Here is a 15,726-nt window from a genome sequence, read left to right as displayed (position 1 = left end):
AGCACACAATCTGGTTTGATCAATCTCTCTCCGGTCAGGTGGTCCACCTTCCCTGTGGCCGACATGGTTGCTGTATGGACAGTGGAGAGGACATGGACGTCTCGCTTGTCATGCCACTTTACTGCCAGCTGTTGACCGTTCTCCTGGAACTCCACCTCCCCTCTCTGTATCTTCCTGCATCCGAATGCCGGCATCCCCTTCCGGTTCGACCTGACTATGCCACAGGCCCCTGTGCTGTTGGAGAGCAGATGCTGGAAGAGTGTGGGACTGCTGTACCAATTGTCCACGTACAAAGTGTGTCCCTTGCCGAGATGAGGAGCCAGCATGGTCATCACCACGGACCCTGACACCCCAAGCCCCTCATAATGTTTGATGTCAATGGTGAACCCTGTGTAAACTATAATGTCCTGGACAAATCCTGTCTTCACGTAGCACATGACAAAGAACTTGACTCCAACCTGTGCCTTTTGGAGGGAATATATTGACGGAACGCCAGCCTACCTTTCCATAACATCAGGGACTCATCAATGCATAGGTCCTTGTATGGCACAAAGACCCGACCAAATGCTGATGTCAGGCTGATAAGAACATTTCTTATTTTGTGTAACGGGTCATTTAGGTTGGCAGTAGCATTGTTGACGAAATGCAGGCATCGCAGCAAAACTAGGAAGCGGTGAAATGACTGGTGGCCTTCCAGCTACCACAGAACTCCTGTACTTTATCCACTGTCGGTCTGCCTCCATCACCACCAGCATCTTCAAAGGGACCTGGTACTTCGTCAGTGGACAAGGGAAATTCAGATTCAGGGTTCTCAATGGCTACAAGGTTGGGGGGCAGCTCCTCACTGTCAGAATCTGATTCCTGACTTTCATACTCAGACTCATTGTCAGAATTTTAAAAAATCTCCAGAATTTCCACATTTGTGAGTTGTCTCCTTTTGAAAGACATTGTTAATGCTACAGCTTAGCTCACTAGCTACATACATAAACAACAACACTGAATGGCCCAGAGTGGGAGGTTACGTGGTTGACTGCCGGCACGCGCCACTTGTATCAATAAATCACTATCAGAAAATGTTTTGTGTGGCAATTATTTGTGTATTTACGGTTTTATTCACGTTTTCAATTCTAGGTGACAAATCATGCATTCCGATTCTTGCACAGATTGTAATGAGCACATATTATGTGTGTAAAATACTTTTTTGAAGGTTGTACTGATTATGATGAGCTAAGCTAATTCCAGCTGTGTAGCCATGTTTGTTGACATACAGTGCCTTGCGAAAGTATTCGGCCCCCTTGAACTTTGCGACCTTTTGACACATTTCAGGCTTCAAACATAAAGATATAAAACGGTATTTTTTTGTGAAAAATCAACAACAAGTGGGACACAATCATGAAGTGGAACGACATTTATTGGATATTTCAAACTTTTAACAAATCAAAAACTGAAAAATTGGGCGTGCAAAATTATTCAGCCCCTTTACTTTCAGTGCAGCAAACTCTCTCCAGAAGTTCAGTGAGGATCTCTGAATGATCCAATGTTGACCTAAATGACTAATGATGATAAATACGATCCATATGTGTGTAATCAAGTCTCCGTATAAATGCACCTGCACTGTGATAGTCTCAGAGGTCCGTTAAAAGCGCAGAGAGCATCATGAAGAACAAGGAACACATCAGGCAGGTCCGAGATACTGTTGTGAAGAAGTTTAAAGCCGGATTTGGATACAAAAAGATTTCCCAAGCTTTAAACATCCCAAGGAGCACTGTGCAAGCGATAATATTGAAATGGAAGGAGTATCAGACCACTGCAAATCTACCAAGACCTGGCCGTCCCTCTAAACTTTCAGCTCATACAAGGAGAAGACTGATCAGAGATGCAGCAAAGAGGCCCATGATCACTCTGGATGAACTGCAGAGATCTACAGCTGAGGTGGGAGACTCTGTCCATAGGACAACAATCAGTCGTTTATTGCACAAATCTGGCCTTTATGGAAGAGTGGCAAGAAGAAAGCCATTTCTTAAATATATCCATAAAAAGTGTTGTTTAAAGTTTGCCACAAGCCACCTGGGAGACACACCAAACATGTGGAAGAAGGTGCTCTGGTCAGATGAAACCAAAATGGAACTTTTTGGCAACAATGCAAAACATTATGTTTGGCGTAAAAGCAACACAGCTCATCACCCTGAACCTACCATCCCCACTGTCAAACATGGTGGTGGCAGCATCATGGTTTGGGCCTGCTTTTCTTCAGCAGGGACAGGGAAGATGGTTACAATTGCTGGGAAGCTGGATGGAGCCAAATACAGGACCATTCTGGAAGAAAACCTGATGGAGTCTGCAAAAGACCTGAGACTGGGACGGAGATTTGTCTTCCAACAAGACAATGATCCAAAACATAAAGCAAAATCTACAATGGAATGGTTCAAAAATAAACATATCCAGGTGTTAGAATGGCCAAGTCAAAGTCCAGACCTGAATCCAATCGAGAATCTGTGGAAAGAACTGAAAACTGCTGTTCACAAATGCTCTCCATCCAACCTCACTGAGCTCGAGCTGTTTTGCAAGGATGAATGGGAAAAAATTTCAGTCTCTCGATGTGCAAAACTGATAGAGACATACCCCAAGCGACTTACAGCTGTAATCGCAGCAAAAGGTGGCGCTACAAAGTATTAACTTAAGGGGGCTGAATAATTTTGCACGCCCAATTTTTCAGTTTTTGATTTGTTAAAAAAGTTTGAAATATCCAATAAATGTCGTTCCACTTCATGATTGTGTCCCACTTGTTGTTGATTCTTCACAAAAAAATACAGTTTTATATCTTTATGTTTGAAGCCTGAAATGTGGCAAAAGGTCGCAAAGTTCAAGGCGGCCGAATACTTTCGCAAGGCACTGTAGAGCCACAGCACCCTCGACCTCATCTATTACGGTTTTACAACTACTTTGAAAAGTACCCTTGAAAAAAATCATGGGCAAAGTATATATTTTACATATGATATTTTTTGTTAATGAACAATCACACCTAGGTACAGTTGTCTGTGGTTGTGAAGTGAAATTCTGGGAATATGCAAATCAGGACAGCTGATCAGTCATTATAGGGATAGTTCTGGATTTGGCAATGAGGCTCCTTATCTGTGGGTAGTCACATAGTAACGGAAATTTGAATAATAAATGTGTTTGTTTATTTGAAAGAGTAAATGTAGTTTGAGAATAAAACTGTGGGCAGAGAGTAGTCTGAATTGGGTTCTGGAGGTATACTCCAACTCACACATTGCACTCATATGCCAGCCATGAGTGTTTCAAAGCCAGTGAGGTCACATCCACCAGTAGTAGTGCTGGAGAGCTGCACTGGCTGGTTTCTTCTGTAAAGATAACTCACAATGGCTCATATTCTCTGTGCACTCACTCGCCCAGATCAGGTGATACCCTGCTAGGGAAGTGATTGGCTCTTGTCTCAGACCTTCCCCAAGGTGATTGGTTGAGTGATGAGCACCCTGCATGTGACCACCTCTATGATGAGCTTCCACCCACAAAAACAGAGACAGGGTTGATGTTGTTATATAGTGCCACAGCAGCCTCGACCTCATCTATTACGGTTTTACAACTACTTTGAAAAGTACCCTTGAAAAAAATCATGGGCAAAGTATATATTTTACATATGATCTTTTTTGTTAATGAACAATCACACCTAGGTACAGTTGTCTGTGGTTGTGAAGTGAAATTCTGGGAATATGCAAATCAGGACAGCTGATCAGTCATTATAGGGATAGTTCTGGATTTGGCAATGAGGCTCTTTATCTGTGGGTAGTCACATAGTAACGGAAATTTGAATAATAAATGTGTTTGTTTATTTAGTTGAAAGAGTAAATGTAGTTTGAGAATAAAACTGTGGGCAGAGAGTAGTCTGAATTGGGTTCTGGAGGTGTACTCCAACTCACACATTGCACTCATATGCCAGCCATGAGTGTTTCCAAGCCAGTGAGGTCACATCCACCAGTTGTGCTGGAGAGCTGTACTGGCTGGTTTCTTCTGTACAGACAACTCACAATGGCTCATATTCTCTGTGCACTCACTCACCCAGATCAGGTGATACCCTGATAAGGAAGTGATTGGCTCTTTTCTCAGACCTTCCCCAAGGTGATTTTTTGAGTGATGAGCACTCTGCATGTGACCTCTATGATGAGCTTCCACCCACAGAAACAGAGACAGGGTTGATGTTGTTATATAGTGCCACAGCAGCCACGACCTCATCTATTACGGTTTTACAACTACTTTGAAAAGTACCCTTGAAAAAAATCATGGGCAAAGTATATATTTTACATTTGATAATTTTTTGTTAATGAACAATCACACCTAGGTACAGTTGTCTGTGGTTGTGAAGTGAAATTCTGGGAATATGCAAATCAGGACAGCTGATCAGTCATTAAAGGGAGTGTTCTGGATTTGGCAATGAGGCTCTTTATCTGTGGGTAGTCGCATAGTAACGGAAATTTGACTAATAAATATGTTTGTTTATTTAGTTGAAAGAGTAAATGTGAAAGAGAGATGGTAGTTTAAGAATAGAACTGGACAGAGAGTAGTCTGAATTGGGTTCTGGAGGTATAATCCAAATCACACATTGCACTCATATGCCAACCATGAGTGTTTACAAGCAAGGTAGGTCACAATCACTAGAGTCTAACTGACTGGTAATCTCCTGTGAAGAGCGCTCACAATGGCCAATATCCTATGTGTACTCACTCACCCAGATCAAGTGAAGTCCTACTAGGGCAGTGATTGGCTCTTGTCCAAGGGTGATTGGTTGAGTGATTAGCACCCTGCATGTGACCTCTATGATGAGCTTCCACCCACAGAAACAGAGACAGGGTTGATGTTGTTATATAGTGCCACAGCAGCCTCGACCTCATCTATTACGGTTTTACAACTACTTTGAAAAGTACCCTTGAAAAAAATCATGGGCAAAGTATATATTTTACATATGATCTTTTTTGTTAATGAACAATCACACCTAGGTACAGTTGTCTGTGGTTGTGAAGTGAAATTCTGGGAATATGCAAATCAGGACAGCTGATCAGTCATTATAGGGATAGTTCTGGATTTGGCAATGAGGCTCTTTATCTGTGGGTAGTCACATAGTAACGGAAATTTGAATAATAAATGTGTTTGTTTATTTAGTTGAAAGAGTAAATGTAGTTTGAGAATAAAACTGTGGGCAGAGAGTAGTCTGAATTGGGTTCTGGAGGTGTACTCCAACTCACACATTGCACTCATATGCCAGCCATGAGTGTTTCCAAGCCAGTGAGATAACATCCACCAGTAGTGCTGGAGAGCTGCACTGGCTGGTTTCTCCTGTAAAGACAACTCACAATGGCTCATATTCTCTGTGCACTCACTCGCCCAGATCAGGTGATACCCTGCTAGGGAAGTGATTGGCTCTTGTCTCAGACCTTCCCCAAGGTGATTGGTTGAGTGATGAGCACCCTGCATGTGACCACCTCTATGATGAGCTTCCACCCACAAAAACAGAGACAGGGTTGATGTTGTTATATAGTGCCACAGCAGCCTCGACCTCATCTATTACGGTATTACAACTACTTTGAAAAGTACCCTTGAAAAAAATCATGGGCAAAGTATATATTTTACATATGATATTTTTTGTTAATGAACAATCACACCTAGGTACAGTTGTCTGTGGTTGTGAAGTGAAATTCTGGGAATATGCAAATCAGGACAGCTGATCAGTCATTATAGGGATAGTTCTGGATTTGGCAATGAGGCTCTTTATCTGTGGGTAGTCACATAGTAACGGAAATTTGAATAATAAATGTGTTTGTTTATTTAGTTGAAAGAGTAAATGTAGTTTGAGAATAAAACTGTGGGCAGAGAGTAGTCTGAATTGGGTTCTGGAGGTGTACTCCAACTCACACATTGCACTCATATGCCAGCCATTGTTTCCAAGCCAGTGAGGTCACATCCACCAGTAGTGCTGGAGAGCTGCACTGGCTGGTTTCTCCTGTAAAGACAACTCACAACGGATCATATTCTCTGTGCACTCACTCAGATCAGGTGATGCCCTGCTAGGGAAGTGATTGGCTCTTGTCTCAGACCTTCCCCAAGGTGATTTGTTGAGTGACAAGCACCCTGCATGTGACCTCTATGATGAGCTTCCACCCACAGAAACAGAGACAGGGTTGATGTTGTTATATAGTGCCACAGCAGCCTCGACCTCATCTATTACGGTTTTACAACTACTTTGAAAAGTACCCTTGAAAAAAATCATGGGCAAAGTATATATTTTACATATGATATTTTTTGTTAATGAACAATCACACCTAGGTACAGTTGTCTGTGGTTGTGAAGTGAAATTCTGGAAATATGCAAATCAGGACAGCTGATCAGTCATTATAGGGATAGTTCTGGATTTGGCAATGAGGCTCTTTATCTGTGGGTAGTCACATAGTAACGGAAATTTGAATAATAAATGTGTTTGTTTATTTAGTTGAAAGAGTAAATGTAGTTTGAGAATAAAACTGTGGGCAGAGAGTAGTCTGAATTGGGTTCTGGAGGTGTACTCCAACTCACACATTGCACTCATATGCCAGCCATGAGTGTTTCCAAGCCAGTGAGGTCACATCCACCAGTTGTGCTGGAGAGCTGTACTGGCTGGTTTCTTCTGTAAAGACAACTCACAATGGCTCATATTCTCTGTGCACTCACTCACCCAGATCAGGTGATACCCTGCTAGGGAAGTGATTGGCTCTTGTCTCAGACCTTCCCCAAGGTGATTGGTTGAGTGACAAGCACCCTGCATGTGACCTCTATGATGAGCTTCCACCCACAGAAACAGAGACAGGGTTGATGTTGTTATATAGTGCCACAGCAGCCTCGACCTCATCTATTACGGTTTTACAACTACTTTGAAAAGTACCCTTGAAAAAAATCATGGGCAAAGTATATATTTTACATATGATATTTTTTGTTAATGAACAATCACAGCCTAGGTACAGTTGTCTGTGGTTGTGAAGTGAAATTCTGGAAATATGCAAATCAGGACAGCTGATCAGTCATTATAGGGATAGTTCTGGATTTGGCAATGAGGCTCTTTATCTGTGGGTAGTCACATAGTAACGGAAATTTGAATAATAAATGTGTTTGTTTATTTAGTTGAAAGAGTAAATGTAGTTTGAGAATAAAACTGTGGGCAGAGAGTAGTCTGAATTGGGTTCTGGAGGTGTACTCCAACTCACACATTGCACTCATATGCCAGCCATGAGTGTTTCCAAGCCAGTGAGGTCACATCCACCAGTAGTGCTAGAGAGCTGCACTGGCTGGTTTCTCCTGTAAAGACAACTCACAATGGCTCATATTCTCTGTGCACTCACTCACCCAGATCAGGTGATACCCTGCTAGGGAAGTGATTGGCTCTTGTCTCAGACCTTCCCCAAGGTGATTGGTTGAGTGACAAGCACCCTGCATGTGACCTCTATGATGAGCTTCCACCCACAGAAACAGAGACAGGGTTGATGTTGTTATATAGTGCCACAGCAGCCTCGACCTCATCTATTACGGTTTTACAACTACTTTGAAAAGTACCCTTGAAAAAAATCATGGGCAAAGTATATATTTTACATATGATATTTTTTGTTAATGAACAATCACACCTAGGTACAGTTGTCTGTGGTTGTGAAGTGAAATTCTGGGAATATGCAAATCAGGACAGCTGATCAGTCATTATAGGGATAGTTCTGGATTTGGCAATGAGGCTCTTTATCTGTGGGTAGTCACATAGTAACGGAAATTTGAATAATAAATGTGTTTGTTTATTTAGTTGAAAGAGTAAATGTAGTTTGAGAATAAAACTGTGGCCAGAGAGTAGTCTGAATTGGGTTCTGGAGGTGTACTCCAACTCACACATTGCACTCATATGCCAGCCATGAGTGTTTCCAAGCCAGTGAGGTCACATCCACCAGTAGTGCTGGAGAGCTGCACTGGCTGGTTTCTCCTGTAAAGACAGCTCACAATGGCTCATATTCTCTGTGCACTCACTCACCAGATCAGGTGATACCCTGCTAGGGAAGTGATTGGCTCTTGTCTCAGACCTTCCCCAAGGTGATTGGTTGAGTGACAAGCACCCTGCATGTGACCTCTATGATGAGCTTCCACCCACAGAAACAGAGACAGGGTTGATGTTGTTATATAGTGCCACAGCAGCCTCGACCTCATCTATTACGGTTTTACAACTACTTTGAAAAGTACCCTTGAAAAAAATCATGGGCAAAGTATATATTTTACATATGATATTTTTTGTTAATGAACAATCACAGCTAGGTACAGTTGTCTGTGGTTGTGAAGTGAAATTCTGGGAATATGCAAATCAGGACAGCTGATCAGTCATTATAGGGATAGTTCTGGATTTGGCAATGAGGCTCTTTATCTGTGGGTAGTCACATAGTAACGGAAATTTGAATAATAAATGTGTTTGTTTATTTAGTTGAAAGAGTAAATGTAGTTTGAGAATAAAACTGTGGCCAGAGAGTAGTCTGAATTGGGTTCTGGAGGTGTACTCCAACTCACACATTGCACTCATATGCCAGCCATGAGTGTTTCCAAGCCAGTGAGGTCACATCAACCAGTAGTGCTGGAGAGCTGCACTGGCTGGTTTCTCCTGTAAAGACAACTCACAATGGCTCATATTCTCTGTGCACTCAATCAGATCAGGTGATGCCCTGCTAGGGAAGTGATTGGCTCTTGTCTCAGACCTTCCCCAAGGTGATTGGTTGAGTGACAAGCACCCTGCATGTGACCTCTATGATGAGCTTCCACCCACAGAAACAGAGACAGGGTTGATGTTGTTATATAGTGCCACAGCAGCCTCGACCTCATCTATTACGGTTTTACAACTACTTTGAAAAGTACCCTTGAAAAAAATCATGGGCAAAGTATATATTTTACATATGATATTTTTTGTTAATGAACAATCACACCTAGGTACAGTTGTCTGTGGTTGTGAAGTGAAATCCTGGGAATATGCAAATCAGGACAGCTGATCAGTCATTATAGGGATAGTTCTGGATTTGGCAATGAGGCTCTTTATCTGTGGGTAGTCACATAGTAACGGAAATTTGAATAATAAATGTGTTTGTTTATTTAGTTGAAAGAGTAAATGTAGTTTGAGAATAAAACTGTGGCCAGAGAGTAGTCTGAATTGGGTTCTGGAGGTGTACTCCAACTCACACATTGCACTCATATGCCAGCCATGAGTGTTTCCAAGCCAGTGAGGTCACATCCACCAGTAGTGCTGGAGAGCTGCACTGGCTGGTTTCTCCTGTAAAGACAACTCACAATGGCTCATATTCTCTGTGCACTCACTCACCCAGATCAGGTGATACCCTGCTAGGGAAGTGATTGGCTCTTGTCTCAGACCTTCCCCAAGGTGATTGGTTGAGTGACAAGCACCCTGCATGTGACCTCTATGATGAGCTTCCACCCACAGAAACAGAGACAGGGTTGATGTTGTTATATAGTGCCACAGCAGCCTCGACCTCATCTATTACGGTTTTACAACTACTTTGAAAAGTACCCTTGAAAAAAATCATGGGCAAAGTATATATTTTACATATGATATTTTTTGTTAATGAACAATCACAGCTAGGTACAGTTGTCTGTGGTTGTGAAGTGAAATTCTGGGAATATGCAAATCAGGACAGCTGATCAGTCATTATAGGGATAGTTCTGGATTTGGCAATGAGGCTCTTTATCTGTGGGTAGTCACATAGTAACGGAAATTTGAATAATAAATGTGTTTGTTTATTTAGTTGAAAGAGTAAATGTAGTTTGAGAATAAAACTGTGGGCAGAGAGTAGTCTGAATTGGGTTCTGGAGGTGTACTCCAAATCACACATTGCACTCATATGCCAGCCATGAGTGTTTCCAAGCCAGTGAGGTCACATCCACCAGTAGTGCTGGAGAGCTGCACTGGCTGGTTTCTCCTGTAAAGACAACTCACAATGGCTCATATTCTCTGTGCACTCACTCACCCAGATCAGGTGATACCCTGCTAGGGAAGTGATTGGCTCTTGTCTCAGACCTTCCCCAAGGTGATTGGTTGAGTGACAAGCACCCTGCATGTGACCTCTATGATGAGCTTCCACCCACAGAAACAGAGACAGGGTTGATGTTGTTATATAGTGCCACAGCAGCCTCGACCTCATCTATTACGGTTTTACAACTACTTTGAAAAGTACCCTTGAAAAAAATCATGGGCAAAGTATATATTTTACATATGATATTTTTTGTTAATGAACAATCACACCTAGGTACAGTTGTCTGTGGTTGTGAAGTGAAATTCTGGGAATATGCAAATCAGGACAGCTGATCAGTCATTATAGGGATAGTTCTGGATTTGGCAATGAGGCTCTTTATCTGTGGGTAGTCACATAGTAACGGAAATTTGAATAATAAATGTGTTTGTTTATTTAGTTGAAAGAGTAAATGTAGTTTGAGAATAAAACTGTGGGCAGAGAGTAGTCTGAATTGGGTTCTGGAGGTGTACTCCAACTCACACATTGCACTCATATGCCAGCCATGAGTGTTTCCAAGCCAGTGAGGTCACATCCACCAGTAGTGCTGGAGAGCTGTACTGGCTGGTTTCTTCTGTAAAGACAACTCACAATGGCTCATATTCTCTGTGCACTCACTCACCCAGATCAGGTGATACCCTGCTAGGGAAGTGATTGGCTCTTGTCTCAGACCTTCCCCAAGGTGATTGGTTGAGTGACAAGCACCCTGCATGTGACCTCTATGATGAGCTTCCACCCACAGAAACAGAGACAGGGTTGATGTTGTTATATAGTGCCACAGCAGCCTCGACCTCATCTATTACGGTTTTACAACTACTTTGAAAAGTACCCTTGAAAAAAATCATGGGCAAAGTATATATTTTACATATGATATTTTTTGTTAATGAACAATCACACCTAGGTACAGTTGTCTGTGGTTGTGAAGTGAAATTCTGGGAATATGCAAATCAGGACAGCTGATCAGTCATTATAGGGATAGTTCTGGATTTGGCAATGAGGCTCTTTATCTGTGGGTAGTCACATAGTAACGGAAATTTGAATAATAAATGTGTTTGTTTATTTAGTTGAAAGAGTAAATGTAGTTTGAGAATAAAACTGTGGGCAGAGAGTAGTCTGAATTGGGTTCTGGAGGTGTACTCCAACTCACACATTGCACTCATATGCCAGCCATGAGTGTTTCCAAGCCAGTGAGGTCACATCCACCAGTAGTGCTAGGAGAGCTGCACTGGCTGGTTTCTCCTGTAAAGACAACTCACAATGGCTCATATTCTCTGTGCACTCACTCACCCAGATCAGGTGATACCCTGCTAGGGAAGTGATTGGCTCTTGTCTCAGACCTTCCCCAAGGTGATTGGTTGAGTGACAAGCACCCTGCATGTGACCTCTATGATGAGCTTCCACCCACAGAAACAGAGACAGGGTTGATGTTGTTATATAGTGCCACAGCAGCCTCGACCTCATCTATTACGGTTTTACAACTACTTTGAAAAGTACCCTTGAAAAAAATCATGGGCAAAGTATATATTTTACATATGATATTTTTTGTTAATGAACAATCACACCTAGGTACAGTTGTCTGTGGTTGTGAAGTGAAATTCTGGGAATATGCAAATCAGGACAGCTGATCAGTCATTATAGGGATAGTTCTGGATTTGGCAATGAGGCTCTTTATCTGTGGGTAGTCACATAGTAACGGAAATTTGAATAATAAATGTGTTTGTTTATTTAGTTGAAAGAGTAAATGTAGTTTGAGAATAAAACTGTGGGCAGAGAGTAGTCTGAATTGGGTTCTGGAGGTGTACTCCAACTCACACATTGCACTCATATGCCAGCCATGAGTGTTTCCAAGCCAGTGAGGTCACATCCACCAGTAGTGCTGGAGAGCTGCACTGGCTGGTTTCTCCTGTAAAGACAACTCACAATGGCTCATATTCTCTGTGCACTCACTCACCCAGATCAGGTGATACCCTGCTAGGGAAGTGATTGGCTCTTGTCTCAGACCTTCCCCAAGGTGATTGGTTGAGTGACAAGCACCCTGCATGTGACCTCTATGATGAGCTTCCACCCACAGAAACAGAGACAGGGTTGATGTTGTTATATAGTGCCACAGCAGCCTCGACCTCATCTATTACGGTTTTACAACTACTTTGAAAAGTACCCTTGAAAAAAATCATGGGCAAAGTATATATTTTACATATGATATTTTTTGTTAATGAACAATCACACCTAGGTACAGTTGTCTGTGGTTGTGAAGTGAAATTCTGGGAATATGCAAATCAGGACAGCTGATCAGTCATTATAGGGATAGTTCTGGATTTGGCAATGAGGCTCTTTATCTGTGGGTAGTCACATAGTAACGGAAATTTGAATAATAAATGTGTTTGTTTATTTAGTTGAAAGAGTAAATGTAGTTTGAGAATAAAACTGTGGGCAGAGAGTAGTCTGAATTGGGTTCTGGAGGTGTACTCCAACTCACACATTGCACTCATATGCCAGCCATGAGTGTTTCCAAGCCAGTGAGGTCACATCCACCAGTAGTGCTGGAGAGCTGTACTGGCTGGTTTCTCTGTAAAGACAACTCACAATGGCTCATATTCTCTGTGCACTCACTCACCCAGATCAGGTGATACCCTGCTAGGGAAGTGATTGGCTCTTGTCTCAGACCTTCCCCAAGGTGATTGGTTGAGTGACAAGCACCCTGCATGTGACCTCTATGATGAGCTTCCACCCACAGAAACAGAGACAGGGTTGATGTTGTTATATAGTGCCACAGCAGCCTCGACCTCATCTATTACGGTTTTACAACTACTTTGAAAAGTACCCTTGAAAAAAATCATGGGCAAAGTATATATTTTACATATGATATTTTTTGTTAATGAACAATCACACCTAGGTACAGTTGTCTGTGGTTGTGAAGTGAAATTCTGGGAATATGCAAATCAGGACAGCTGATCAGTCATTATAGGGATAGTTCTGGATTTGGCAATGAGGCTCTTTATCTGTGGGTAGTCACATAGTAACGGAAATTTGAATAATAAATGTGTTTGTTTATTTAGTTGAAAGAGTAAATGTAGTTTGAGAATAAAACTGTGGGCAGAGAGTAGTCTGAATTGGGTTCTGGAGGTGTACTCCAACTCACACATTGCACTCATATGCCAGCCATGAGTGTTTCCAAGCCAGTGAGGTCACATCCACCAGTAGTGCTGGAGAGCTGCACTGGCTGGTTTCTCCTGTAAAGACAACTCACAATGGCTCATATTCTCTGTGCACTCACTCACCCAGATCAGGTGATACCCTGCTAGGGAAGTGATTGGCTCTTGTCTCAGACCTTCCCCAAGGTGATTGGTTGAGTGACGAGCACCCTGCATGTGACCTCTATGATGAGCTTCCACCCACAGAAACAGAGACAGGGTTGATGTTGTTATATAGTGCCACAGCAGCCTCGACCTCATCTATTACGGTTTTACAACTACTTTGAAAAGTACCCTTGAAAAAAATCATGGGCAAAGTATATATTTTACATATGATATTTTTTGTTAATGAACAATCACACCTAGGTACAGTTGTCTGTGGTTGTGAAGTGAAATTCTGGGAATATGCAAATCAGGACAGCTGATCAGTCATTATAGGGATAGTTCTGGATTTGGCAATGAGGCTCTTTATCTGTGGGTAGTCACATAGTAACGGAAATTTGAATAATAAATGTGTTTGTTTATTTAGTTGAAAGAGTAAATGTAGTTTGAGAATAAAACTGTGGGCAGAGAGTAGTCTGAATTGGGTTCTGGAGGTGTACTCCAACTCACACATTGCACTCATATGCCAGCCATGAGTGTTTCCAAGCCAGTGAGGTCACATCCACCAGTAGTGCTGGAGAGCTGCACTGGCTGGTTTCTCCTGTAAAGACAACTCACAATGGCTCATATTCTCTGTGCACTCACTCACCCAGATCAGGTGATACCCTGCTAGGGAAGTGATTGGCTCTTGTCTCAGACCTTCCCCAAGGTGATTGGTTGAGTGACAAGCACCCTGCATGTGACCTCTATGATGAGCTTCCACCCACAGAAACAGAGACAGGGTTGATGTTGTTATATAGTGCCACAGCAGCCTCGACCTCATCTATTACGGTTTTACAACTACTTTGAAAAGTACCCTTGAAAAAAATCATGGGCAAAGTATATATTTTACATATGATATTTTTTGTTAATGAACAATCACACCTAGGTACAGTTGTCTGTGGTTGTGAAGTGAAATTCTGGGAATATGCAAATCAGGACAGCTGATCAGTCATTATAGGGATAGTTCTGGATTTGGCAATGAGGCTCTTTATCTGTGGGTAGTCACATAGTAACGGAAATTTGAATAATAAATGTGTTTGTTTATTTAGTTGAAAGAGTAAATGTAGTTTGAGAATAAAACTGTGGGCAGAGAGTAGTCTGAATTGGGTTCTGGAGGTGTACTCCAACTCACACATTGCACTCATATGCCAGCCATGAGTGTTTCCAAGCCAGTGAGGTCACATCCACCAGTAGTGCTGGAGAGCTGCACTGGCTGGTTTCTCCTGTAAAGACAACTCACAATGGCTCATATTCTCTGTGCACTCACTCACCCAGATCAGGTGATACCCTGCTAGGGAAGTGATTGGCTCTTGTCTCAGACCTTCCCCAAGGTGATTGGTTGAGTGACGAGCACCCTGCATGTGACCTCTATGATGAGCTTCCACCCACAGAAACAGAGACAGGGTTGATGTTGTTATATAGTGCCACAGCAGCCTCGACCTCATCTATTACGGTTTTACAACTACTTTGAAAAGTACCCTTGAAAAAAATCATGGGCAAAGTATATATTTTACATATGATATTTTTTGTTAATGAACAATCACACCTAGGTACAGTTGTCTGTGGTTGTGAAGTGAAATTCTGGGAATATGCAAATCAGGACAGCTGATCAGTCATTATAGGGATAGTTCTGGATTTGGCAATGAGGCTCTTTATCTGTGGGTAGTCACATAGTAACGGAAATTTGAATAATAAATGTGTTTGTTTATTTAGTTGAAAGAGTAAATGTAGTTTGAGAATAAAACTGTGGGCAGAGAGTAGTCTGAATTGGGTTCTGGAGGTGTACTCCAACTCACACATTGCACTCATATGCCAGCCATGAGTGTTTCCAAGCCAGTGAGGTCACATCCACCAGTAGTGCTGGAGAGCTGCACTGGCTGGTTTCTCCTGTAAAGACAACTCACAATGGCTCATATTCTCTGTGCACTCACTCACCCAGATCAGGTGATACCCTGCTAGGGAAGTGATTGGCTCTTGTCTCAGACCTTCCCCAAGGTGATTGGTTGAGTGACAAGCACCCTGCATGTGACCTCTATGATGAGCTTCCACCCACAGAAACAGAGACAGGGTTGATGTTGTTATATAGTGCCACAGCAGCCTCGACCTCATCTATTACGGTTTTACAACTACTTTGAAAAGTACCCTTGAAAAAAATCATGGGCAAAGTATATATTTTACATATGATATTTTTTGTTAATGAACAATCACACCTAGGTACAGTTGTCTGTGGTTGTGAAGTGAAATTCTGGGAATATGCAAATCAGGACAGCTGATCAGTCATTATAGGGATAGTTCTGGATTTGGCAATGAGG

Source organism: Oncorhynchus kisutch, linkage group LG27, assembly GCF_002021735.2.
Source record: "Oncorhynchus kisutch isolate 150728-3 linkage group LG27, Okis_V2, whole genome shotgun sequence".
Taxonomy (NCBI): Eukaryota; Metazoa; Chordata; class Actinopteri; order Salmoniformes; family Salmonidae; genus Oncorhynchus; species Oncorhynchus kisutch.
This window is presented reverse-complemented; position numbering follows the sequence as displayed.